Genomic DNA, 27,419 nt, shown 5'->3' on the forward strand with positions numbered 1-27,419 from the left:
GTCAGGGATGAACACGATCAAGCAGGCCCAGGGGGAGGGGGGGAGGATGCAGAGGAAGGGGATCAGCGCTAACTAGGCTACTAGGCAGCAGCCAGCTCTAAAGATGCTGCCCATGGGCAAGACTCCCCCCTCTCCAGGTCCACCCCAGACAGAGGGGACCTGAGACAGTCTGAGGGGCTTGGACATCCTTTCCTCCCCAGGCCTCTGCTGGTCACAGCCACTGGGGGGCAACTCTAGTCGCCGGACAAAGGGTTGTGGAGGGTGGGGAGGGGGAAGGGATGCTGCCTTCTCATCACTCGAGAAGCTCTCATAGGAGTCGGAGGGGAAGATGACAGGGGACTGGCTGGGATGGAGAAGGTCCATGGAGGGGCTTCACTGACTCCATGCTGGGTGGGTGGGGAGAGTAGGGAAAATGTCAGTGGAAGGGGACAGAGTGTAGAAGCCAAACTCTGGAGCAGGAGAGGCATGGGGTTCGACCTGCTGGGACTCCTCTGGGGGACTTCTTGTTCCAGGTGCTCAAGGCCTGGCAGGGGACAGGGGTCTGGCCTGGCCCCTGAGGGATCTGTGAAGCTGGAGCAGGATTGAGTGGGGAAGGCCCTGCGGCTGAACGAATGGGGATCACGGTCAGAGAGCTGGCCACAGGAGCCAGTGTGGAGTGGGAAGGTGGGTGAGAGGAGTCTGGCCAGAGGTGGGGGTCCAGAAGCACACAGGGGCATGTGTACAGGGGCTTCGACCCCCTCCCCCTGTGCAGGGTCCTTGGAGCAGTCACATGCCCTCATCCTCTAATTATGCATTGCTTAGTACTCACTATGAGATAAACAGAGCTCTGAGCTGCTCCAGGCTTCTTCCTGCCCTAGTCTCAAGGGCTGGGGACCAGGCTCAGGGCCTGGGCTGAGCCGGGCCACTGGGTGGAGAGAAACAAGTAGAGGATGGGGGCGGAGGTGTGGGAGAAGGGGTAGACATAGGGGCAGTCACGAGTGTCCAGTGCAATGAGAAGTGACCTGGAGGGTCTGGGGCCTGGAGGCAGAAGGAAAGACAGGGAGATGGAGCTTCCCCAAGGGTGGGAAGAGGGACAAGGACAAGGAGCCTGGACGCGGGGAGCTGAGGAAAGGTGGAGACTTGTCAAGACCAGAGAGGGTGAGAGGGGCCGGGCTGGCTGTGGCTCCAGTAGGGCAGCCGGTGTCTCCACCAGGGGGCGCTGCCTGTGAGCAAGGCGCGCGCACACCCGGCTCTGCACTTGAGGGCTTGTTCCTCTGAAACTGGGTCTGCGTTGCTGTCGTGAACACCCAGCGCTGCGGGGGAGGGTAGGAAGCACAGGGGATTGAATTACCTTTCAAGTCTAAAGCCTAGATTCCTCCAGGCCTGGCAGGTGGGCGTGTGCACACATTCCGGAGAGCATTGTGGTGCTGGCTGTCCCTAGAGATCCACAGGCTCGCTCCAGCTCCGTTCAGTGCCAATTTCCTTTCTACAGGAGAGAGAAGGGCTGTGACCCTGGGGCCGGCAGAGTCAAGGGATGGGGGAGACAGCTGGCCTGGCCCCAGGCTGCAGCCCCTCAGACAGGACTGGGAGGTCTTAGTTAGAACCCTGACTCTACCAAGTTCTAGTCACTCGTGACCTTGGCACCTGACTTAACCTCCCTGGTTTCTTCATCTGAAAAGAAGATAATAATGATAATAGTGCCATGAGCCAGCCTCTGTGCTAGGCACTGTGTTAAGCATTTTAGTTTTTCAGACCCTCACGGAGCCCTGTAAGGTAGGCACTGGGAATCTCTCCCATTTTACAGATGAGGAAACAGAGGCTAGGAGTGGCTAAGTGATTTTCCTAAAGTCACACAGCTTGTAAGAAACAAAGCCGGGACTCTGACCACATAGCCTTACCCTGAATGATGTATGGTATCCATATGTCAGGGCTGCTGTGAGGAATTAGTGAGATAATGCACATAAAGAAGTATTGTAGCCCAATGCCTGGCACAGGGTGAGTGCTGAAGAAATATTAATAGTAAATGTTATTGTTGTTAGTATTTATTCACCTGCACAGGTGCTCAGAGGTTTCATTTCATGCTCCTTTGGTGGCAGGGGGCTCCAGAGAGGATGGAGAAGCGCTCTGTGGGGATGGGGTCTGGGAAGGCAGCTGCAGGAAGTCTGTAGGGGCAGGGGGCAGGCAGGCTGTGGTGGGAAGTGGGGGTTGGCATCAAAAAGCAGGGGAGGGCAGTGCAAGTGGAGTACAGGAAACGGAAGTAAGTGACTATGTATTTAAGATTTTGCTCCGGTGATGGTCTCATTGGCCAGACATCTGGTTTTCACAGGCATCCCTGGGGAATGGAAGTCAGACAGCATTAGTTCAGCAGCTCTAACACCATTTATCCTGGGCTCGCTAGCACTCGATGGATCTCAGGGGCTCAGGTCACTGCCCTGCCGAATAGGGCCAGAGAGTAGCAGGCCTGCCCCTGGAGCTCCCTGGGAAGGGTGTAGGAGTCCCTTCTGGTTATGGCCACTCCCCTCTCAACTGCTCAGAGCTATAAGCAAGGATGGCTTGCCTCCTCCACACCCTCTACCTCCCCATCCTGACCTTCCCTCCTAGGTACAAGGGTATGAGATTATAAGGAACTGAAGAGGACATTGAGTAGACCTCCCCCATGCCTCTCCCCTCCATAGCTACCCAGAGAAGAGATCCAATGGAGAGTGGCCCACCTGGTGGCTGCCTGGGGCACCCATCTCTAAGGGGCGCTAAAGCTTCACTGGTCACAATGAATCCAAGCGTATTTATGAGGAACAAGCCTGGGGTGGGGGTGGCGGTGGCAGGAACACTTTGACAAGCTGTTGGGCACTGAGGTCAGATCCCCACAGGGTGTTCAAGCTACAGTTGTTCATTAAACTCCTTTTGTAGGAGGGGGTCCTGGAGAACCGAAGGGTTTCTGTGCAGCTTGGAGGAATTGGAGAGGTTAGGGCCAAAGCTGAATTCACACTGACAGAAGAGAGGCTAAGGGCTGCAGTGAGGTGGGGGTGTGGGGCGAGGGGCGCTTCCTACCCAGTCCCTGCACAGCTTCTCCTCCAAATAAATACTGAACAAATATTGAGAGAGTGTGGGTTTGAAGAGGCACCAAATTTACTAGTCTGACCTTGGCTTTCTCATTTTCCAGTCCAGCCCAGGTGCAAAAGTGGCGTAACAATGATCCCTTTCCTGTCTTGGGTCTTGACTGCATCTTGTGCGCTGGTTTATTCTTTCATCCGCTCACTCACCAGATATTTCTAAGCATCTACTGCGTGCCAGGCACTGTCCCAGGCACTGGGGCTACAGCAGCAAACTGCTTCCTCTCTTCCGCTGCTCTCCGCCCCGTGAGCCATGAGAGCCGCTGGGATCCAGAACCTTTCAGGTGCCTCGGATGGATTGTCGTGGGAGTGGGGATCAGATGAGGTCTCAAGCTTAGTCTCTGTCCCCAAGAGAACAGCATCTCTTTAGGTGACAAAGAACGGTGGGAGAGGTAGCTTCTTCGTGCCTGCCCCCAGCCTAGCACTAGCTTTTCATGCCCTCAGGACTTGGTGTGAGCTTATAAATTCATGCTATGTCCAGGGCGATGTGTGTGTGTGTGTTTCTCCCTGAGCAGAGTTCCAGGCTGGGCAGCTGGAGTCGGGCGGGGTGGCAGAGGGGAACAGCAGAGAATGCCAGGCTCCTCCCTCACCCCCTACTATAGACCCCTCCCAGGTCTCTCTGCTGGGTCAGGCTGCCTACAGGAACTGAGCAGCTAAACAGGAGGCTAAGTTGGCCCTGGTTTCTCTCAGTCACCTGAAGTGGTGGGGGTGGGGGAGTTGGCCTTGCTGGAAGGCCAAGAGGCAGGAGGGACCCCAGACTGGAGGCTTGAAAGCCATCCTCCCTGAGAAATGTAAGACATTCTTAGAGCATTTGCTCCCCTCCCCCGCCACCACCACCAAGACTTAGCTGCCTGGGTTTCTGGGCGTTACTCCAGTACTAAAAGGTATGAAGGGGCCCAGGTCATGACAGCCCTGTCCCCATCTTACATGGCTTGAGGGAAGCGGGGGAGGAACCCCTGAAGTCAGGCCTTCTGCTCCTTAGACTACAGTCCTGACCTGGACTCTTCCCTGGGGTCACAGACGGATAAGAATGCTCACTGAGACTCTGGGGGAAAGCAGCAGATCCCCCAACAAACCCTGGATCCTGGACCTGTGGCTGCTGCAGCAGAGGGAGACTGTGGGAGGCAGGGGGTGTCATGGGGGAAATTGGGGGTTGGGCCTCACGTGCCAAGAAATGGGGAGCTGTGTCTGCATAGGCATCCCCCCCCACAACACTGTCTGACAGAACTAGCTGCGTCCTTGCCGTCTCTATTTTTAGTCAGAACTGGAAGGAAGGGAAGTTCGGGGGCCAAGCCACCAGCCCTGGCTCCCGCTGGCAGCACCCACAGCACGTGGTGCGGGGGCGCCTGGGAGCCCCGAGTCCCAGCTCCTCAGGGAGGCAGGACGGTGCTCCCTCCCACCTGCGGCACAGGCTTTAGAACTGAGGGATGAGACAAGGGACCAGATTGCTCTGTATTGGGGCTGGGAGGGGGGTTGTTGCCTCCTTTCCGGGGCTGAACACGTGGTCTGCACTAGGCTTTGGGCACAGAGCGAGAAGGTGGAAAAGAAGAAAGACCCAGTTTGGTCTCCTGAAATAGGACTTAGGTCACACTGAGGTGCTTCCTTTTGTGGGCTCTTTGAATGGGGCCCTTGCTTCCTCCCTCAAAGTTTAAACATCTTGACTCTATCAGAAGCCAGTTGGGGCTGGCTCTTCCTCAGGAGGGGAACTTGTATGAGGTGTGAGTTCATAGATTGCCCCTAACCTAAGAGCACAGAGGGAGAGCAGAGGGGGAGGAGATTTTTCAGTCTCCGCCTCCCCAGCAGAAAGACTCCCTGGATGAAACTGCACAGCTGCTAAGGCCATTACTTGTGCGCCAGGGAAAGGCAGTTCAAGTGGCAATAGAGTTCAGGTGTTTGGACCTGGGTTCGAGTTCTGGCTCCTCCGCCTACCAACTGTGTGATACTGAGAAAGTGGCTAAACCTCTCTGAATCTGTTTTCCCCTCTGTAAAGTAGGGATAATCATAGTACCTTCTCTGTAGAATTATCTCATGTTGAGGTAATATGAGAAAATGTATATACAAGTGTTCAACTATTATTGATGAAAATGTAAAAGAAGAGCCCAAAATCTTCTCTACAATCACTGCAGATGGTGACTGCAGCCATGAAATCAAAAGACGCTTGCTCCTTGGAAGAAAAACTATGACCAACCTAGACAGCATACTAAAGGGCAGAGACATTACTTTGCCAACCAAGGTCCATCTAGTCAAAGCTATGGTTTTTCCAGTAGTCATGTATGGATGTGAGAGCTGGACTATAAAGAAAGCTGAGCGAAGAAGAATTGATGCTTTTGAACTGTGGTGCTGGAGATGACTCTTGAGAGTCCCTTGAACTGCAAGGAGATCCAACCAGTCAATCCTAAAGGAAATCAGTCCTGAATATTCATTGGAAAGACTGATGCTGAAGCTGAAGCTCCAATACTTTGGCCACCTGATGTGAAGAATTACTCACTGGAAAAGACCCTGGTGCTGGGAAAGATTGAAGGCAGGAGGAGAAGGGGACAGATAAAGGATGAGATGGTTGGATGGCCTCATCGACTTGGTGGACATGAGTTCAAGTAAGCTCCGGAAGTTGACGATGGACAGGGAAGCCTGGTGTGTTGCAGTCCATGGGGTCACAAAGAATCGGACATGACTGAGTGACTGAACTGAACTGAAAACAAGAGCCCAGTTCTGGGCCTGAACCCCACTATGTGGCTGGTCTTAGGCTCACATTTGCAGAGATTTCTTCTCAGATTAGACTGACTTTGCTCACCCCATCACTGTCCCCTACAGCCCTAGGCCTCTCATTCCCAGGCAAAAAGCAGAAGTGTAGCCCACCGTTTAGCTGCAGAGCTGGAAAAGCTGTTTCCTTCAGTCATGCTGCAGTCCCAAGGGCTCCCCAACCCCATCATCCCACCCTTGTCCCCAGTCCACTCTGGCTACACACACAGAATCTGGGTGGAGGAATGGCTTAGGCACCTTGTCAAAGATGGGGTGGGGGAGAGAAGGTTGCAGGACACCTCAGACAAACCTATCAATGGGGAGAAGGCAGAAATGAAAGAGTGAAAACTTGCCCCACAAATACATTTTGTAAGAGTTTCTGCAGGTGGTAAAAACTTTGGAGGAACAGCTGGGTGTGGAATACAGATAAGCTTCAGGGGTCTGAACCTCCTGAAAATGTGTTCCAATAGAAAACGCAGAGCTTTCAGCAGATTTTCCAAAATATCTAGGACCCCAGGTGGGTGAGGAACCACTATGGACTCTGGTCCAGAAGTCAGAAGACCTGGACATCTGTCTGCCTTTCATTCCTGGAGCAGAGACCTTCCTCCTCAATTTCCCCACTTGCTCCACAAGGGGTTAACTAGCTGAGGTCTATGGTCCAGTGGGGGCATTCCAGGGCTCTGTGAAGCCTGGTGAGCAGTGACAGAATAACCAGAACCAGGTCTGGGAGACAGGCTCCCAGGAAAGTGGAAGGGGGCCCCTCTCCTACCCCTTCCCAGGAGCCGACTTGGTCCATCAGCCAACATGTCAGCCAGCCAGCCGACAGAAACTGAGCTGCATCCCTCCACCAACCCAGGAGGCTGTTGCCATGGCAACTTCATATTTATCCACTTTAGCTCCTAATTAAGGGGAAAAGCATATAACATATTGGATGTCAAGGAGGCTTTGTGAGCCTCAATTTAGCGGCCGTGCCTGGATGTCAAACTCAAGCGTGATTGCTGTTAATCACCTTCCAAATTACCTAGACAGGTCACAAAGGGAAAAGTCCCCAGCAGTGGGGGCAGCTGGGCCCAGGGGAGATGAGGTTTTGAGGGGGCAGAAAGGGAGATCTGTTTGGCATCATGACCTAGGGGGCTGCTGGGTGAATGCTGGCTCCACGGGTGTCCGATTATAAACCGTCTGGGGACATGGCTAGGTCTGTTCCCACTGACCCTGAGTCAGGGGTCTCCACCCTGGAGACACAAATCAAGGCCCTTGGTCTGAAGAGAGGGACTGACCGATTGATGAACCAAGAAGCATGTAAGGACCATCTGGTGGTCTCTAATGTCAGAAGGAAGATTGACAGATGCCCAGGACGGGTAAGTGCAGGCTGACCTGATGTCCGGATGGATAGATGACTGTCACATGGCAGATGGAAGGGCCGATGGGAATCTGCTTAGGAGGAACTGGCTGGATGGCTGGACTCAGCAGTGCATCTGTGATCTCCCAAGGGAATGTCTGGCCTCTCTACCCCAAGGTTAGGCATGCTCTCAGGCGCTAGTTAGAGCAAGCCCGCTGTGGCACTTCTGTCCATTGGAGCTGTGGCCAGAGCCACATTCTTGGGAGAAACTTCAGCAGGCCCCTGGGGATGTGGGAGGCAGGGAGTAGAGATTAATAGAGCAAGGTTTGGAGTGGGGGCACCGAGGGGAGGATGTCAGCAAAGTGGTTAAGAGCTTGAGTTACAGGGTCGGGCAGACCTGGGGTAGTCTCAGCTGGGCTACTTACAACTGTGTGATTATGACCAAGTCACTTAACCTCTCTATGCTTTGGTTTTCTCATCTGTCGGGTGAGGAGGCAATTCATACCTTGTAGGGCTTTGCAAGGGTTTAACAAGATGATAAATATAAGGAGCTCAGTGCCTGGTACATGGTAGATTCTCACTAGAGGAAATGGAAACCCACTCCAGTATTCTTGCCTAGAGAATCCCAGGGACAGAGGAGTCTGGTGAGCTGCCGTCTATGGGGTAGCACAGAGTCAGACACGACTGAAGCGACTTAGCAGCAGCAGCAGCAGCAAAAGAGACAGGCCTGGAGAGGAGGGGCAGGAACACGGTATCCAAGGGCTGGACCTGGAAGCAGGTGAAGGAGCCCTTTCCTTCCATCCCTTTTTGGTCAAGAAAGGGACCCCGATGAAGGTGATGAAGGTAGGGGACAGGCTGGGGGCTGAGCAAGGGTGTAGGGACTGTTGGAACCCACTGGGTCTGTGTGGGAGGTTTTTCAGCCACAGAGGAGGCGACAGGTGGGCAACAGGGAAGGAGGCTCTTGTCCTCAAAGTCTGGATGTTACCTAAGGGCCAGAAAGGCCCTGAGTGCAGCCTGAACCTGGAGGTCATTAGAACTGCGCAGGATGAGTCTACAAGATCTGCCTGGGCTCCCCCTAGAACTCTTGGCTGAGAATCTCAGAGGTGGAGCCTGGGAAGCTGGTTTTACAACACTCCCAGGAGAGTATGAGGATCAGCCAGGTCTGAGACCTACTGGTTAAAACCAGACGCCACTGTGGGTCAGAGCTGGGAAGAACTGGAAGAATAGGTGGACAAGCCCTCCCCCATCACCATCAAGGTTCTGCATAAAAATTGTGTTCAAAAAGAAAACATTCTACAGCTGTTTTGAAAAACATCTATTATGGTAATAATAATAATTACAGCAAACATTTATTGATTGTTTACTGTGAGCCAGGCACTATGCTGAGGACTTCACATGGATTATCTCTTTTAATCTTCTCAACGGCTGTTGAGGTAGGTCATCTCATTCATACAGATGAGGACACTAAGTTTCTGAAAGGCTGTCCAAGGTCGCAGAGCTTGTTAGTGGTGGATTCAGGATTCAGTCCTGGGTGGTCTGAATCCATGCCTGGGATACCTTCTTATTCCACAGTTGAAAAACAGGAAGGCCAGAGAGGTGAAGTAACTCTCCCAAGGTCACACAGCAAATTCAAGACAGAGGAGGGATTAGAACCCAGAAGATCTTCTCTTCCTTCAGCTCTCCATCCACACCCTTCAGACACATCTTAGAGAGAAAAGTTAAGGACAGGCTGGCCTGGCGGATGATCTCCGCTTTGTCCCCCTCTCCAGGCAGAGTCCCAGAAATAGCAGGTGGAGTGGAAGGGGGTTGGAAGGTTCCTGACTTGAAGGAGGAGACTCTCAGGACATGGTGACCACAGCCAGGGCACCCTTCCTGGCCTGGTAGGAGGAGCTGCCATGGCCTGGTTTCTGCAGATGTGGCTGCAGGCGTCCTGCTGAATGGAAGGCTATTAAGGGAAAATGCTTTGCAAGAAGCTGAGCAGCTGGGAGGGGAGACGGTCAGAGGCCTGAATGGGGGGCTTTGTCCCCTCAGTTAACTGGCCAGCTCTGGCTCCCGGGGTCTGTGTCTGGGGGAGTGGCTAGTGGAGAGACCAAGGGGACTGACTGCCCAGAAGGCTCCGCCCCCTCTCCTGTCCTCCTGTGCTTGGTCCTCTCCCCAGCGCTGTCCCACCTCCAGGCTGGCCTGGTGGTTCAGAACAGGCCTTGGGGACTGATAGCTGGGCCATGTTCATTTTACTAAAAATCTTTGTGCCTCAGTTTCCTTGTTCATAAAATGGAACTAGTAAGAGTATCTTGTAATGTTAGGAAAATTGAGCAAGAAAATGGGGTGAACGTTTTGGTCACACTGGCTCTTGCAGATCTCTCTGCAAGAGAGTCCCTCCTCCTGATTTCTGTCCATCCCAGGCCCTCCCGGGTTTGGGACACCTCTCGTGGGTCCCACCTGACCTTCTCCCCCACCCACCAACCAGGCAGGGGCTCAGGAAGAGCTCCTGGTGGAAAAGAGGCCGTGTGTAGAGAGAAGGGAAAGCGTTAAGCCTTGTCCAGTCTCCAGAGGAAAAGCTTTGAAGACACAATGCAAACTCCAGCCTGTGTGATGAGCCATTATTGCCGACAGCTCTGTTTCCACCCTGGACACTCTTGAAGCCCTAAATCTGCCTTTTCTCTCGCACCCAGGCCTTTGCTCGGGCTGTTTCCTCCACTCGGAACTCTCTCTCTCACCTTTCCCTGGCTGCCTCTTATCTGGTCCTCCCCATCGTTAACTTAGACCATCTCGCCTCCCTTCCCTTAGGCCAGGGTCCTCCTGTGTGCCCCCATGCTTGTACTGACAAGCCCCTGCCCCTCTCGACTACAAGCTCTGTGAGGTTAATGACCTCGACATGTTCACTTATCTACCAAACTGCAGCACGAGGCCTGCCCAGGATAGTGAAGTGAAGTCGCCCAGTTGTGTCCGACTCTTTGCGACCCCATGGACTGTAGCCTACCAGGCTCCTCTCTCCATGGGATTTTCCAGGCAATAGTCCTGGAGTGGATTGCCATTTCCTTCTCCAGGGGATCTTCCCAACCCAGGGATTGAACCCAGATCTCCCACATTGTAGACAGATGCTTTACCATCTGAGCCACCAGGGAAGCCACCCAGGATAGTCAGTCTACAAATATTTGTTAGATGAAGGTGTAAATGAATGAATGAATGAATAACTTGATTCCCTGGCCCAGGCTTGGGGAGGGGGAATGGAGAATGTTTGATGAGACGAAGAGAAAAGGGAGTGGGTGCTTCAGACAGGACTGTAAACAGTATCGAACATTCTCTACCCATGAGAAGGACTCAAGCCATCCTCCTCTCTTGGGACTTGGTCCTGAAGTTAGGCCACCAATGTCTGTAGCTGTATCATAAACAGAGCAGAGCCGTATCATCAGTGTTTATTGAGGACCTACTATGTGTCAGCTATTCTTGACACTTCACACACACACACACTTTTTGTTTGTTGCCTCACTGAATTTTTAAAGCAGCTCTATGAGACAGGTACCTGTACCTGTATTTTACAAAATAGAAAACTGAGGTTCAGAGAAGTGAAGACACCCTGCCCGAGGTCACAGAGCTAACAAATGGTGGAGCTGCAAGTGTGGTCAGTTCCCAGGCACATCTGTTTGTTCCTAGAGCTGGAGTTCTTAACCACTGGGCTATCTTGTCTCTCTGGAGGATGGAGTGGAAGTCATCATCCCACCTCCCAGGAAGTGGAAGTTGCTGGGAAACAAAGCTGGAGAAAGTTCAGATCAAATATCTAGTTCATGTTTGGTGAGCAACTGTAGTACATCGGCCCGGCAGGAAGTGCAGAATTGGCGGCCAGCCCAGCCACCAGCTCCCCATCTGAGCAGACAGACAGACAGACCCCAGGAAGAGGGGCGGGTGATGACAGCGGGCTGGGGGGTGCCAGCCCATGCGGTGGTGATGGCTGGCATTTGTCACCGGGTGGCTCGAGGGTGGACGGTTGTGGGCCCTGGGAACAGGGCACGGGTACATGGAGTTGTTCTTAGAGGGGCTGTTTGGAAGGCTTTGCACATTGAAGGCTTAATCACTCAGCTTTTGCCAAGCTCAGACTGTGGCTCCTTGGCACTCAAGCCACTAAGAGGGATGTCTTTTCTGCCCATCCCCAGAGAGGAAGTTTTCCTGCTTCTTAGGGCTCAGCCGATCTAACTTGCTCATTCTCTCCCAGTGGCTGCAGGAGTCCAAGCTTTCAGAGTGCCCTTCTCTCGTGACAGATGTGGGATGGAAATGCCATCCTTTTAGCAGAGTGCAGAGCCCCTTGGTCTGTTGGAGACCCTGGGGGCTGCCCTTCCTGATTGTGCAGCTGGCTGGAAGCAGGCGACCCATTAGGCTCAGTCTTCGGCTGTGTAGAAATTACCCAGTGAGGTGTGAGGAGTGGCAGTGGTGCGGCTGCTCTGCAGAGTGCCAACCTCGCCATTCCTCCAGAGAAGCATGGCTCCTCAGCTAGGGTTCTGTCATCCCTGCTTAAGTCCTGGTGTCATCGGCCGGTTGCTCAGGAGGGGCCCAGACTCTTGCACTCAGAGCTGGGACTTCGAGCTTTCTGAGAGGAGCGGCACCGCCCCAGAGTTCCTATAGCTGGGGGGCTCAGCTCTAGGCAGCAGCCCTCTAACCCACATTCAGCCTCACCCAGGTACCATGGTACCAGGCCAGGGGCCAGGCACAATGCCAGCAAGAGGGACTGGCATCGGCTGCAGTTAGGAAGTCATCTTGAACTGGAGAAAGGGTCAGGGCAGGTAAGACACAAGGACTGGACAGGAAGCTGGGGGTGGACTCCCATCTGAAATGGGTATTAGAGGAAGGATCCGACTGGGGGGCAGGCGTGGAGTTAAGGCAGGTTGATATGACAGGTTGGGGTTGGAGTTGGAAATGGGTTGAGGATTATTATTGCTATTCAGGTAAGAACTGGGGGTGGACTTTGGCTTGATTTTGGTATTGGGGTGGGGTCGGGAGTGAAGTTATAGTTGAGGTGAGCTGGGGTTGGAGATAGGTGAGGTTGTGGCTGAAGTGCAGTTTTGACATTGGTGTGAGTCAGAACTGGGGTTAGAGTAAAAGGACATTTGGCTCAGAACTAGACCTGAAAGTGACTGGGAAATGGTAGGAAGCGAGTTGACTCTTCACCTGCCTGAGCGTGGCGTGCACTTTCTGAGAAGGTGGAAAACCCAAAGTGGGCCACTGGGACTGTCTCAAAAGATGGTGGTTTAGTCGGTAAGTCATGTCCAACTCTTTGCGGTCCTATGGACTGTAGCCTGCCAGGTTCCTCTGTCCATGAAACTTCCCAGGCAAGATTATTGGAGTGGGTTGCCATTTTCTTCTCCAGTGGATCTTCTCGACCCAGGAATTGAACCCACATCTCCTGCATTGCAGGCGGATTCTTTACTGCTAGGCCACCAGGGAAGCCCCATCTCAAAAGGTACCTGCCACCAACCATCTGTCTCATCCACTTACCTCCACTTTCCCCTCCTTGCCCTCATCTCCTTCAACTCTCATCTCTTGCTGTTGGCTCAGGCAAGGCTCACGTGTCACCTCCTTCCTGATCACAGCAGATGTGACCAAGACCTGTGCTGTGTTCTTTTCCAGGCAGCTGTTTATTGCAGAGGCCTCCAATCATTCTGGGTAGGGCTCTGTCAGCTGGGTCCTCATCCTGGGGGTGAGTGGGGACATGAAGCGCTCCCCCAACACTCTTTCCTGGCCCTTGGCCAGGGCCCTGACCCCTCTCCTTCTTTCTACAGAGGCCCCAGCCCCTGCATGCCCCCTCTCATTTCTCAGGGTGACAACCTGACATCCTCTGGCACTCAGTGCTGGGGTCAGGCTTTTAGAGCTGTCATTGGGGAGACCGTGGCCCCTCGCTCACTGGTTCCCTTGCCCCAGTGTCCCTTCATGCAGAAATACGCATCGGGGCATGAAACAGAGGACGACTGTGGCACTGTGATGCCTTTTAAATGCAGGCAATTAGTGGCTAAATAAAATATAGAACAGGCGTTTCCGCCTGCTTCTGGCAGGGATTCACTGAACACTGCCTGGGTTAGGGACCCTGGGAATGGATTGCAGGAACGGAAGCTGGTGGTCCCATGCACCTGGTCTGGAGCCTCTTGCTGGGACAAGGTTGAAGAGAACTGGGGCCCACGGACTCCTAATAACTTCTCAGCCTCGGCAGAGGGTTGGGGAGTACAGGGAAGCTGTGCAGGTCTCTTGTGAGCTGACAGGGAGAGTCCTGCAGAAGAGAGAAAAGCAGAGGAGAGTGGCTTTGGAGCATGACACACCTGGATGTGCATGCTGGGCCTGTCATTGACCAGCTGTGTGAACTTGGGCCGATTGCTCCTCTTTTCCAAGCCTCAGTTGCTTTGGTTGTAAAATGGGAACGACCATAGTCATAGCAACCTCTTAGCAATGCTTCTAGATTTATATGAGGTCATAAGCGCTCCATGCCTCTCAATAAAAGAGCCTTCCCAGAAGAGAGTGAGGCTGAGGCCAGAAGAGGGTAGAGACACTGCTGGGAGGTCTTGTATGGATGGGAGGACAGGCCATGGAAGGGAACTGGGGGCCCAGGGCAAGCCTAGCAGATCTTGCTCCAGGACCAGGGGATCTTCCTCACTGATGCTCTTCTTGGGCAATCCAGAGAGAAACAGGTGACTATAGACTCTGACCATGAGAGGAAGAACTTAGACTTGGTGACTCTGGGAGGATGTCCCCCATTCAGCCCTCCTCTTCCCTACCCTCTTATTGGGATGCTGTGCATAGATAGATCTTTCCAGGTGGCACTAGTAGGAAAGAACCTGGCTGCCAATGCAGGAGACTTAAGAGATACTGGTTCAGTCCCTAGGTGGGGAAGATCCCCTGGAGAAGGAAATGGCAACCCACTCCAGTATCCTTGCCTGGAGAATCCCATGGACAGAGGAGCCTGGCAGGCTATAGTCCACAGGGTTGCTACAGGTCAGACACAACTGAAGCAACTTAGCACACACATACATAGATAATCACCTTGGGTGATTTATTCTGTGTCCTGAAGCCTCAGTTTCCCCTTCAGAACAGCTTTAACAGCACCACGCTCCTGGAGCCCAGGGTGCCCTTTAACAAGCACACTAGCCTTGCAGACTTCTGGCACCCACTCTCCTTCCCCCATTGGTCTCACCCATACTGCTCCCATACTGAGCAGTGCCTCCTAGGGGGCTTCTCAGGGGAAGGGATCAGGGACATGCAGCAGCTTGGCAGACGACAGTTGGGGGACAGAAGAGACTGGGCTAGTAGCCGGGGTGGCCAGTCATTTGGCTCCTGTTCCCACGTGGACTGCCATCCTAAGCACAGCTCAGCCCTTTTCTTTAAATAAAAAGAATGACGTCATCCTCGTGCTTAGCTGCTGAGCTAGAGGGAGGTGATCTGAGATATGGTGGAGGGGAAGCATGAGATGCTGGGGCTGGGGGTGGGGAAGCCAAGAGGCAGATGAAGGACAGGTACCAAGCCCCCTCTGGGGACACACACGTGTGTGTTTGTCTCCCCTGGAGTCCACCCACGTATATGTGTTGGAAAACTGCAGAATCACAAAATGTTAGAGCAAAGATGGAACTTAATGGTACTGCTAGAAAAGCAGAGACTCATGGACAATGTGGGGGAATTAGACAGATATAGACAAGACCCTTCGTGTTTCTGAGCCCCAGTTTCCTCATCTGTGAAAGGGGGAGGCCTTGCAAGCACTTTGTGTGAAAGGATGGGGAAAGATAATGGAAGAAAGTAGGGGCACAGATAAATGGTGTCTATTGTGAATATGATTGGGCAGAAGTGATGCTGACAGCAAGAGAGCATTGGGCTGGTGTCACAGGACTCCCCCTTGACCCTTCCTATCAGGAGTCTGGGCCTGGGCTCTGCCAACTCTGGAGTGCATGGTCCCTATTGTCTCCCAGGCTCACCTGTCAGCACCTCCTCTCTGGTCTTGTGGGGGCCTGGGAACTGCCTCTGCTCTTCCCCTTTGGGGTGATGCTCTGGATCCTTCTGTGGAAGTTCTGGGTTCTGTTTTCCCTGAGCATCTGTGAAGTCTCCCCTCGGGGTTAGCTCAGGCTCCTGGCAGCTCCTTCCCCGATGAGCTCCTGGCTGACAGCTCCCGGGCCCTCTCAGGGTCCCTTTCCTCTCCCTCCTCTCCTCTCCCTCCCCACTCTCACAAGTACTTTCCTTTGCTCACCCTGCTCCCTCTCCTCTGCGTCCCCCCCTCAGTCCCTGTCCCTATATCTGTCTTTCCCTGTCCCTGTCTCTGATGTCAGAGTCTATCCAGTGTGTAACCCTGCCTCTCCGGCCCTGTTTCCCTGTCCCATCCCATCTCTGATATGAACTCTCTTACAGTCTCTGTCTACAATCTCTCTTTCTCTCTCATATTGTATTTTTTCTGCTCCTTAAGAAGTAAGTCCCTGTCTTAAGCAAAACCCTGAGGGGCCAGGTCCAGGCCGGTTATCCAGAAGGAAATGGGCCCCCAGCCCTCCTCCCCTACCCCCTGTAGGGTGCAGCCCTGACTTTCTGTACTTCCTGAGCACGGGTGTGTGTGTGGGCCGAGGGCAGAAGGCCCATCTTGCCTGTCATCTGGAGAGACGTGTGTGCGAAATGTTAGCTCTATGGCTCTGATTCAGCTCCCGGGCGGCTGGCTGCAGAACACGATGATGGAAGGGGGTGATGGGGACCCGGAAAAGGGAGCTGGGCTGAAGATGGATCCCTGAGACTTCTGCAGAGGACCTGGGACCTTCTAGAGAAGACCCTGGGTGCGATAATGGAGGGCCTAGGTAGAGGTTGCAGCCCCACTGGATGCAATGATGTGGCCTAGATGGGATAAAAATGAAGAAGCTTCAGTGTAGGGCTTGGGTGGGAGGAGGGGATGCTGGGTGTGATGAAGGAACCCCCCGGGTGGGGCCTGGGTGGGGGCAGTGATGGAACATGGGAGAGAGTTCAACGGATGGTAAATGCGGGTGGAGGGGGTACGGGGGGGCTCAGAGGGAAGCATTAAATTAAATAAGAGGCATGGACGTGGTGAAAGTCCATGGGGGCACCCTCTAGAGCCCTCCATCTGCTTGCCCCTCTCCTGTCTCCCCACAGGCACCTCATGCTGGTCTCTCTCTCCTCTCACTCACTTTGCTGCTTCCAGCACTCACCTCTCAGTTCCTAGGTCTCCCCCTTGCCTCTCCCCTGAAGCCCTTTCTGTTTAGGACATCTTCCCTGTAGATCCTCGAATCTCTAAGGGCTGGTGTGTGGTCCCACAGGTGACAGAATGTATTTCAGGACTGACCCTGCAGAGAGCTGTCTGTCTGCCTATCTATCTAGTCCAGAAAGAAGAGTTCCAGTTCCCCCTTGCCCTGGTCTGGAGTGGTCAGCAGTTCTCACTTGAGAAGGAGCTGGTGGTGTAGCTCCTAGGCCTGGGGTCTTTGAGCTGGATGTGCTGCTGCTGAGGATTGGAGCAGGGACGGAGTCTCCAGCACAGTCTAGCCAGGACTGCTGGAATCCTAACATGTGCTCAGGGACTGTGTGTGTCCAGGCCACAGACAGCTCATAGAGTCGAGTCAAGGCCAAACTCACCTACTGCTTCCCTGCCCCTACCCCCAGGACTTCCAGCCCATGTCTGTATCCACAGGGGCCTGGAGGGGGCCCATGACAGCCTCCAGTTTAGGCGAGAGGAGGCCAATTTCAAAATACATTGTGATAACCATAGTAATATTGGCAAAAGCCATCACTCATTTGGAGCTAGTCTGTGGGGATAAATCCTCATAGCTATGGGGTGGACATTATTTTTACCCCTACTTCCCAGAGAAAGAAACAGGCTCAGAGAGGTTAAGTTACCTGCTTGGATTTTCCTACCAGGGCCCACTTGCCTCCACAGCTTATGCTCTGAACCCGCTTAGACCCTGAGCAGCCCCCACAGATGACTTCCTGCCTCAGGAGCCTGGGAGGTGTGAGTGATGGAAGGGACCACGGATCACCAACATTCCAGGGAACCCACTCCTTTGGGGGTGCAGTTGTGGGAGGGCTCGTGGCTCCTCCCTCAGGGCCTGGGAGGCCTGGGACCACCTTACAGAGCCAAAAAAAACACCTCCAGGCTTGCGTGGGCCTGAAGATACCCTGCCTCCACTGACACCCCCAGAAAGCCGCTAATTGGTTACACTTGTAGCAAGTGGGGGTGGGGGTGACCCAAATGAGGCTACTGGCTTGGGCTGTGGACAGGAGCATGGGCTGGGAGTGGGGGGGCTATCCAGGGTCCACTGCTGCCTTATCGGCCCTGCCTTGGGAGTAGCAGGACCCCCTGCTAGGCTGTGGGGTGCAGAGAGACCCTCCCCCACGTCTCTGTGTGGGTGCACTGGGCTGCTGTGTTCCTGTGGCGCCGGTGGGTGCGTGACGATGGCAGCTCCCACCCGGCAGAGCCGTGAACAGAAGGGGCGAGCTGCCGGCAGCTTTAAATAGCTCCTTGCTGTATCTCGCTTGCTGAAGCCCCACCCCCACCCCCAAGTCTGGCTGCCCCAGGGAGGGGCTGCATGAGCCCCAGAAAGGAGGCCAAGACAGAGGGACTCGCACCTCCACAGCTCAGAAACACCCTCAGGTCATGGAAACACCTGCCAAAGAACACCTGTTCATTGCTGTACTTGAGAGGCACAGCCCAGTGTTTTCTTGAGTAGGGGTCCAGGAAACCTCTGAAGGGACGATGAGTCATCAGGAGACTGGCTCTGCCAGGCCTGCATCTTGGCTGCAAGGATGAGCAGGCAGGTCCTCAATCAGGCCCTGCGTTAAGAGAGGTGCATTAGTTTAGATGAGGGCTTAGGCACTCTGACTCGGAATAGCAGCCCACCTCCCCCTGCTCCTATGTGCAGTCAGCGGTGACCACTTTGGTCACCAGCTCACCTCCTCGCCTTGGGCGTCATCTGTCTGTGCACACACCTGATCCTGCAATCTTATCCCTCATCACTCTACTCAATCCACTGACCTCACTTCAGGCATTTGGACCTTCTTTCTGCTCCAGCTCATTGCCACCTCAGGGCCTTTGCATTTGCCCAGATGATTTGAAGAATAAGTTGTAGTTTATCAGGCAAGGAGTTTGGTAGTAGGGCTTCCCTGGTAGCTCAACTAGTAAAGAATCCACCTGCAATGCAGGAGACCCAGTTCGATTCTTGGGTCAGGAAGTTCCCTAGAGAAGGGGTAGGCTACCCACTCCAGTATTCTTGGGCTTCTCTGGTGGATCAGACAGTAAAGAATTTGCCTGCAATGTGGGAGATCTAACTTCAATCCCTGGGTTAGGAAGATTCCCTGGAGGAGGGCATGGCAACCCACTCCAGTATTCTTGCCTGAAGAATCCCCATGGACAGAGGAACCTTGTGGGCTACAGTCCATGGGGTCGCAAAGAGTCAGACATGACTGAGCAACTAAGCACACAGCAAGCACAGGGGAGCATTCTAGACTGTGGGAACAGCATGTGCAAATATCCTGTGCCCAAAGAGATGCTAGCAAGTAGGAGGGACTGAAGGGAGACAGAGGTGGCTATGTGATGTGAAATGAGGCTAGAGAAGTGGGCAGTGGCCCCACTGTGCAGGATCCTGCAGACCACATTATGGCTGTTTGTCTTTATCCGGGGTCCTCAAAGGGCTTTAAATCACATGATCATATTTGCATTTTGAAAAAATTACTCTGGTGGCCTATGAAATAAAGATTTGCAAGTGATGACAAAAAGATTTAGAAATCATACTAGAAGAGGGATGGCAAATTTATGCCATACTTATCACAATTCCCTGTTCTCATACCCAAAGCAGACAGCGCTAGTCAATTACAGCAGTGGTTCTCAAAGTGGTTCTCAGATAGGCAGCATTAGCATCACCAGGGAATTAGTTAGAAATGCAAATGATCAGACCTCACACCAGGCCGCTTGTATAGGAGACTCCAGGGGTGAAAGGCAGCAATCTGTGTTTTAATAAGTCCTCCAGGTGATTCTGATGCAGGCTGAAATTTGAGAACCACTGAACTAGAACACTCTTTGATACTAAGCCCCACGCAGCATCAAAAACCTCCTCAACACTCCCTCTAAGCAGTCACTAGCCATCGGTCCCAGAGCCACTGTGAGGCTAATTGCACAGAGCCCTGGGCTGTGGGCTACTCAAAGGAAGCTGCACAGACTCAAGTCTGGAACTCAAGAACCTGAGACCCTGACAAAGTAAGCCCTAAATGTAGGCCAGCAGCCAAGTGTGCTGGGAGGAGAGCACTGGACACAGAATCCGGAGTTTTGGCCTCAAGCCCCTGCTCAGCCTCTGCTGGGTGGTGGCACAAGCAAGCCTCCCTGACTCAGGTTCCTGGCGTGCTTTAAAGGCAGTGTGGCTCTGAGCAGCGGCCTCTTCTCCTGCAGCCTGAAGCCAGAGGGAACTGGAATTCGTGTGTGTCCCTGGGGAAAGCCCCTATAAATCTGCCTCCCCACTGGGGCTGGCAGGGAGCTGGGCGGCGGCAGAGACATCACCCACAGCTTGTAAGAGGCAGCACATGACTCAGCTCTGGGAGGGAGGCATCCATCACCCTGGGCAGTCAGCGAGAGGAGAGAACTGGGGAGGAACAGCGTGGGAGTAAGGGAGCAAAGAAAGGCAGAGGCAGAGCTCTTAGCCCCTTGCCAGCTCCACCACTTTCTCAGGCCTGGGACCCATGAGTAGACAGGGGGACTCAGCCCAGAGAGGGGGAAACCCAAGAAGGAAAGAGAGTGAGATGAGGGTTGGGGGTCAGATTCTCTGCAACCCTTCAGGATACAGAAAATGTGGTCCTGAACTGCCTACAAACCTTGAGACTAATTTCAAAAACTCCTCCCCCGCATGACTTATCTGGCTTCTTCTCAGCTCAAATGTCACTTCAGCAGAGAGGCCTTCCCAGATCAGCCATCTGTCCCCTACCTCCCTATCACCTTTTCATTGTCCTCAGAGCTCCATCGAGCTCCATCACTCCCTGTAATCACTGTCTTCATGTGTGTTCTGGCTAATGGTCATCTCTCCACATCCTCCTAGGCTGGAAGCTGCCCAAGGGCCGGGGTCTCCCTATTTTGCTCATGGCTCTCCCACTGGGGTCTAGAATGGCGCCTGGCACAGAACCACAACTTACTATGTGCTAGGAACTGTTTTACATGATTTACATACATTATTTCATCATGTGCCAATCTTTGAAATAAGCAATATAATTATTTCTCATTTTTCAGATGGAAACACTATGGACAGAAAGATAAGTGACTTATTCACAGGTCACACAGCTAGGAGGTGGCAGACCCAAGTCTGACTTCAGAGTTCAGAATATTTGGAACGTGGGAGCAAGGGGGTGGTTGGAAACATTGGGGGCTGGGAGGATTATTGAACCAAACTACCGATAAGAAAACATTAGCCCAGAACAAGGGGGTTCCATCTGAAGCTGGAATTACTTAATTTAGGCTTTCTAAAGGGAAATCCTGCTTTACACAGCTGCTGTCCAACTTCTGGAATTTGTTACCCCCAAGGGGTCTGCACAAGCCAAAAATAGAAAGGAGTTCAGAAAGGGTTGCACAAAATTAATGGATGATGGGTCCCCAGTGGTAATTAAAGGAAGTGAGAGCTGCTGGGGGTTTGGGCTTAGACATTTGAGGTCAGCATCACTGCCGGGGACTGACATGGTCTCCCCTAAATGGGTCCCGGGTGCTCCAGCAGAGAGTGGCAGGCTGGGAAGCGTTGGAGAGGTACATGATCTCGACTTCCTAGCCCACTCCTGCAGGACCTGGCCTGGCCAACCCCTTACCCCCTACCCCCAGGCTCAGCTGAGCTCTTAGGGGCCAGGTGTCCTGGCTAGCTGAGTCATTCACCTGCCCAGGATGGGTAATTTGCATATATTCTGGTTTTCTGAGTACCTATTTTCTTTGCTACCTTTTTTTTTTTTTTAAGAAAAAGCTATTTTTGCAAGGTGTTCATTACTTCCTAATTATTCATACTCCTTCCATTTATTTGTCTTGTTAAATTCAAAACTCAAGAGCAGCTCACTTTCTTGTTTCAGATTCCTAGTGAACTTCAGGCCCACTCCCCTTCCTTCCAGTTAGCCTAGGGTGGGAGAGGCCCCCATGCCCCCCTCCTCCCTGGGCCCTGGGCATCCCCACTCCCTAGAGACTTCCCTCCAACTAGTGCCCCCTGAAAACCCCTTTGGAAACCCCACCCTCACTATTCTGCTGTCTTGGCCTCCACATCTCTCCTTGTCTCCTCCACCCACAGTATCTCCCTTCTCTGCTCTTCTCCCCTCCTCCTCACTTCTCTCAGTCTGCCCAGCTTCCCTCTGCTTCCCCTCTCTTCCCCTTTCCTCTGCTCCCCTACCTGCCTTCTTAATCCTCCCTTCCCCCTGCAATACCCTCATACCCTCAGAATCCCCAGGGTTGCTCTCCTCCCACTCCCCCTTCTAGAAATATCACCCACAAGCCCAAATTATGCTGCGTTGCCTGCTGCTCCAGCAGGTGGGTGCTGTGGTCCTTGGCTGAAAGCCAGTCGTTCATCTCCCCCAGCCCTGCATAGTACTCCTTAAATTGCTTAATCCCTGAAAAATCACTTCCTCAAATCCCAGTAACAGTGGCTCCCAGAGGGGTGGGGCAGTCGGCCCCTAGGATTCCCAGTCTCTGGCCCTGAGCTGAGGCCAGCAACTCTCAGCAGATCCCGCTCCCAGGACTACTTTATGGAGGCCCTGGCAGGGGCAGTGGTCCCCTCTTACACCTCTCAGACTCCTTTGGCAGGGGGTCCTGTGGCCATCTAGAGGCAGGTGGATATAGTGGGGCAGTTGATAGCTGGACCTGAGTCTCCTCTCCACAAGCAGCAGCCCGGGACCTGACTTCTGCTGCAGCAGCCTTCTAGCCGGTGACGGGGTCCGAATGCTCCCATAGGTACCCTGTGTGTGTGTCCACATGGCCAAACTCACACAGCAGCACACGCATCTGCCTCACACATCTCTACACGCTCTGTACCTTAGAGCAGGGCATCTCATCCTCAGGGGCACCAGAATCACTGAGGAGGCTTGTCAGAGTGCTAGGCTCCACCTCCAGGTTTGGGATTCAGTAGGTCTGAGGTGGGGCCTGAGTATGTGCATTCAAGCAAAAGCCAGATGCTGCTGACACTGCGGGTACAACTCTTTGAGAACTGCTGCCCTAGGGATGTCCACCTGTCCACAGGAGGGTTTTGCAAAGATGGTTTTGTAAGATCGCACGGGCAAGGTGGCTGGAGAGAACTGGGAGTGATGAGCTGAGTTTGGGGATTACTCAGCCCAAGAACACAGATTTCCAATATCATCCTCTCTCACCGCCTCTGCTGCTTGATGTGTCTCCATCTCTCTCTGCATTTCTGTGTATCTCTTTCTCAGTCTCTCCGCCTGCCCTGAGGCCTCCTAGCCCCAGAGAGGTCCCGCAGCTCCAGGTGGCTTCCCAGTAACTCTGCACACAAAAGCTCATCCATCTCCATCACCCCACAAGTGAGTGGCAGGCAGGTGAGAGAAGAAGATTACAGAAGAACAGCCTCAGTTCCGTGCTAACAGGGAGCTCGCTCACCATGAGAACACAGCCAATTATTCCCTCTGTTCTGAGGGATAATCATTAATGCCACAGGAAATTCTAAACAAGCGATTAAATCATTACTGGAGAAGGTGCAGCGAGCCTGGGCCACCATTAAGCCCCCCTTGTGCTCTGGTCTAGGGAAGTCTTAGCTGGGAGGTAAGAAGCAGGGAGACAGGCATTGACCCCACCCCTGCAGCATCACCAGCAGACAGTGTGGCAGGGCCAGCTCCCAAACCACCTTTGCCCTCTGAGCTGCACACACACTACTGTCCCCAGACCCCTCCTGACCCACCCACAGTGGAAGCTCTATCCCAGCGCTGTTCATGACCTCATGCCTTCTAAAACTTTGCCCAACTGAGGCATCTGTTCAGTCAATGGACAAATATTTACTGAGCACCTACTATGTGCCAGGCAGTATTCTAGGACCTGGGGAGATACTGGTCAACAAGACAGGTGAGGTCCCTCTCCTCATGGAGCTCACAGTCGAGTGAGGCAGGCACATAATCAGAATGTGAATAAGTAGGCAAGAAAATGATCATCAATTGTGGCAAGAACCCAGGAGGAAATAAACAGGATACTATGGGTACTGTGAGTGGAGGACTGACCTGGAGGATCTTGGAGGCCACCCACACTCTGACAGGCCTCTGCCTTGGGTCGGCTGGCAGTCTATGCCCGTCTCTGGGCCTGCAGATCATGTCTTATGTGAACATCTGCAACAACTGAGCAGCCCTCTTCCTACCCTGAGTCCCCAGCATGCTATCTTTGGAACGATAATGAGTATCTATCACAGCTACTGTTTTTTAGCACTTACTATGTGCCAGGCATTGCGCTAAGCAATTTATGATCATTACATCATTTCATCTGCAGACCAGTAATAATGTTATAAAGCAGATGTTTTTAATCCCCATTTTACAGACCAGGAAATAGAGACCCGAAACATCTGTACCCTTTGGTCAAGTCACACAGTCAGCGACTAGGTGGTGAAACAGAAGTCTGACCGAGTCCTGAGCGGAGGCGTTTAACCCCCACCTCATCCTACCTCCCAGGAGAAACATGAGAGGTTTGTGTGGGCTTTGCAGGATTGATTTCAGGTCTGGGAGACCTCCCAGCCTGGGGTCCCTGTGGAGACGGAGCTACAGTGGGCTAGTCACTGGTTCCTAAAATGTGCCAAGAAGGGCTACAAGTCTCCAAGTCTCCAAAATGCAGCCCCAAGAGGGGAAACAGAATGAACCGCTTTACTCAGCTGCAGGATCCCTTTTGCTCAGGGACCCTAGGACAGCCCCCCTTGGCTGCCGCAGCCCAAAGGTCTCTGTAGAACCCAGAGAGACCATGGACCCTACTTCCCCAGGTGCCCCCCAGGCCCTTGCAGCCTTGGGAGTCACCCCCAACACCCCACTCCATAAGTTGTCCTCCTGTCCTCCACCCTCCTGCCCCTGGGGCCCAGGCTGCATTCCCCAGGGACGGTGGGGCAGCCAGAGGCAGACAGGACCGGAGCCTGGGTCTGCGGTGACTAATCGGCTGGTGCTTGGGAGGCCATGGTGAATTATTCACATGGATTCTGTGAATTATTCAAGTTGTTATTATTTATTTTTCAGATGCGCCTGCGGCAGAGCCTCCAGGCCCATGTTCAAAGGATGACATAAGTCCTGACTCTTGATCGCCTGTGCCTGTGGAGAATGAGTCAGGCCTCTCTCCAGCCTCAACCAGGAGTCCCAGAGAGCAGGCTGAGGGCAGGGAGCAGCTGCCTTCAGGGCAGACTCCTGCAGAGCCCCAATCCTAATGCCAATTATAGAACTAATAGTTACCACTTACCAAGTCTCACAGTCCCGGCCCTGTGTTCTCCATTGCAGGCTCAAGTGAACACAATAACTCTGGGAAGATGCTTATCAACCCCATCTAGCAGATGATGGAACTGAGGCTCAGAGATATGATGTCCCTTGTCCAAGGCCACTAGTTAATAACTGGGATTCCGGCCCAGGTCTGTGTACTCTAAAGCCAGTGGCTGCCACATTGCACATTGTCTTGGGTGTCATACTCGACTATTTCCTGCAAAAACTCTTTGCTGCTCCAACTGCACACCCACCCCCACTACAGGCTTTAAACCATGCTGAGGGCAGGACATGCCCAGTACCTCTAAAGCTCTCAGAGAAGCCTTGGAATCTCCATGGCAACAGGATCCTGAGCAGCCAGAAATGAGCGTGGTCTACCTCTGAGGAGCAGAGCTGCCCTTTGCCTGCAAATGTTCCAGGCTCTGAGTGAGTGTGACTCAGAGTTCCGCCAGCCTCCCTGCCTCCTTCAATAACTCTCCTGCTGTCTAACCTCCATCCCTCTGGCTGCAGCTCTGATCCCATTTGCTGAACAATCCCCTCCCCGCTTCCCCTAGTTGCCATCTGGAGGAGGCAAAGTGGACATGTGGACTCAGCCCTGGGGAGGCTCTGACGGCCCCTTGTCAAGGTGACCAGTGTCTCACAGAGACAACCTCCTGCCCTGGAAGGAAAGCTTTGTCTTCCTGCTACCCCATTCATTCATTCACTCACTCATTCATTCGATACATCCTTATGGCATGCCCACTATGTACCAGGGACTGCTCCAGGTGCCAGGACCTGACAGGACTTTCCTGTCAGGCCTCTGTCCCTTGACCTGTCTCTCCTGACATGAAGGAAGCAGAATCTCAGGCAAAGTGGATCCAAGCCTACCTCTACCAGCCCCTGACTCTCCAGATGACCTTGAGCCAGCAGCTCCCCACTCTGCCTTTCTCCTTTAAAATAAGGGAGTGGGTCCAGAATCTTATTTTGAAGGCCTTGCCAGTCCTGCTTTTCTCAGGTGTCAGTAACTCAATAACAAAGCCATCATCAGTTCCATCCTACAGCTGTGAGAGTCAGCGCTCTGCATGGGCTTCCTCTCAGGTGGGCTTAATGACCCTCCCTCTCTTCCCAGTTCCATGCATTTTAAAGAGGAGTCTGGGGATGGCTCTGCTGCTAATGGTGAATTTCAGTTGCCAGAGAGGCTTGGGGGCTGGAGAGGAGACGAAACAAACATTTGCAGAATGCCTTTGCCTTCTTCACAAATGTTCTTTAATAATCTTTGCAGAGGTGGATACGCCTATCCTCGTTTTACAGACAAGGAAACTGGACCTCACAGCTGCTAAGTAGCAGGGCTGGGATGTGAATTCAGGCCCACGCTGGCCCATGCTCTTGCTGCAGCACCAGGCTGTATCCCTGGCGTCAGATGGGCCCTGGGGACAGAGGGTGGCTTCCTCTTCCAAAGCCTGTGTTGGAACTGGGGGAGGAGATCTCATCACTGAAATGACTTCCAGGGAGTTGGGTGCCACTGATTTCTCCCTTCTCCACCAACAGAGGAGAGGAGAACCTTGGGCTCAGTTGTGCTGAGTCATTCAGGGCCTAGGAAACCCAGGTTTATATTTACCCCTAAGCAGCCACCTCAGCAGGTTTGGGGCCGTCAGTTCAGTCGCTCAGTCGTGTCTGACTCTTGATGCGACCCCATGGACTGCAGCACGCCAGGCTTCCCTGTCCATCAAAAACTTCCAAGGCTTGGTCAAACTCAAGTCCATCAAGTCAGCGATGTCATCCAACTATCTCATCCTCTGTTGTCTCCTTCTCCTCCTGCCTTGGGGCCATACTTCCTCTTTATCTCAGAGCACCTGGATTCATTCCCTGGCCAGGCAGGCAGGTAGGGAGGGACCATGGGGCTGGAACACAGTGGCTGGGGCACTCCCACCTTAAGCCCAGTCAATGACCTGGTAGGCTGGACACTAGTCTCTGCCTCAGCCCAGCCTGACATCAGCCTGGGCCTTCGCTGAGTGTGCATAGACCACCAGCCTCTGAATCCAGGGGCTTGTTAACACTGCCAGGCTACATACTCCTCCAGACATCCAGAACAGGGATCCTGCTGGAGATATGTGACACCAGCTGTTAACTAAGCTTCCCCCTGAAGCTCAGAAGTGCTGGGCTGTGAAACCTAGGCTCTGGAGCAATCTTGAGTGAGTTATAATCCTGACACTGACACTTACTAGTTAAGCAGTCTGGGGTGAGGTACACCATCTCTCTGAGGTCAGTTTCCCTATTTGTAAAATAGCCTCTTCATGGGGTTATTATGAGGATTACACTAGCTGATGTAAAGTGCTGAATAAAGGCCAGTCAGGATGAGCTTGGCAACCCCCCGTTCCCCTTCCCCCCTACCCCCAAGTGAGGCTGGGCCTGGGGGCTGCAGTTCTGGTAGGACTGAACTTACCAGCCGGCTCTCCGCTCCTCACAGCTGCAGTGTATCTCGTGGCAGTTTCTACACAGAACTTACCCTCCAGACCACAGACACGTTTTCCTGTTGGTCCCTCTTAAGGCTCCGGCAGGAAGCCTGCTCTGCAGACCTTTTTCTTGGACACACCAGGGTGGTGGGGTCCCTGGGGTCAGAGAGAGCTGCCTTGTGGTCTTAGGGGCAAAAGATTTGGCTGTGGTCTGGGGCCCATGGGTGACCCCAACTCCATCCTGGGAACTACCATTAGGGAGAACCTACTTCCAAGGCAGCTGATGTTTCCTACTGAACTTCCTCTTAGGCCTGGCGAGGTTAAGTACTGCCATTCTGTTTACAGATGGCAGACCAGGGGCTTGGTCTTTGCCTAAAGTCATTGAGCTTTTTTTTAATTTTATTTTTTAAATATTTTTAAACT

The 27,419-nt window shown here is 53.2% G+C and overlaps 2 long non-coding RNA genes across 2 annotated transcripts; one reads left to right on the forward strand and one right to left on the reverse strand.

The window, feature by feature from the left end:
• Positions 1-8,467: 8,467 nt before the first annotated feature.
• On the reverse strand, positions 8,468-13,609 carry LOC132345763 (uncharacterized). Its single transcript, XR_009495284.1, has 2 exons — positions 13,284-13,609; positions 8,468-12,850 (listed from the first exon to the last, which is right to left on the reverse strand). It is a non-coding gene; the product is annotated as an uncharacterized lncRNA (long non-coding RNA).
• A 64-nt stretch (positions 13,610-13,673) lies between these two features.
• On the forward strand, positions 13,674-24,995 carry LOC132345764 (uncharacterized). The gene is made up of 3 exons (XR_009495285.1): positions 13,674-13,835; positions 23,651-23,795; positions 24,331-24,995. It is a non-coding gene; the product is annotated as an uncharacterized lncRNA (long non-coding RNA).
• The last annotated feature ends 2,424 nt before the right edge of the window (positions 24,996-27,419 follow it).

The sequence above is a fragment of the Bos taurus genome, chromosome 7 (genome assembly GCF_002263795.3).
Source record: "Bos taurus isolate L1 Dominette 01449 registration number 42190680 breed Hereford chromosome 7, ARS-UCD2.0, whole genome shotgun sequence".
In the NCBI taxonomy this organism is placed as follows: domain Eukaryota; kingdom Metazoa; phylum Chordata; class Mammalia; order Artiodactyla; family Bovidae; genus Bos; species Bos taurus.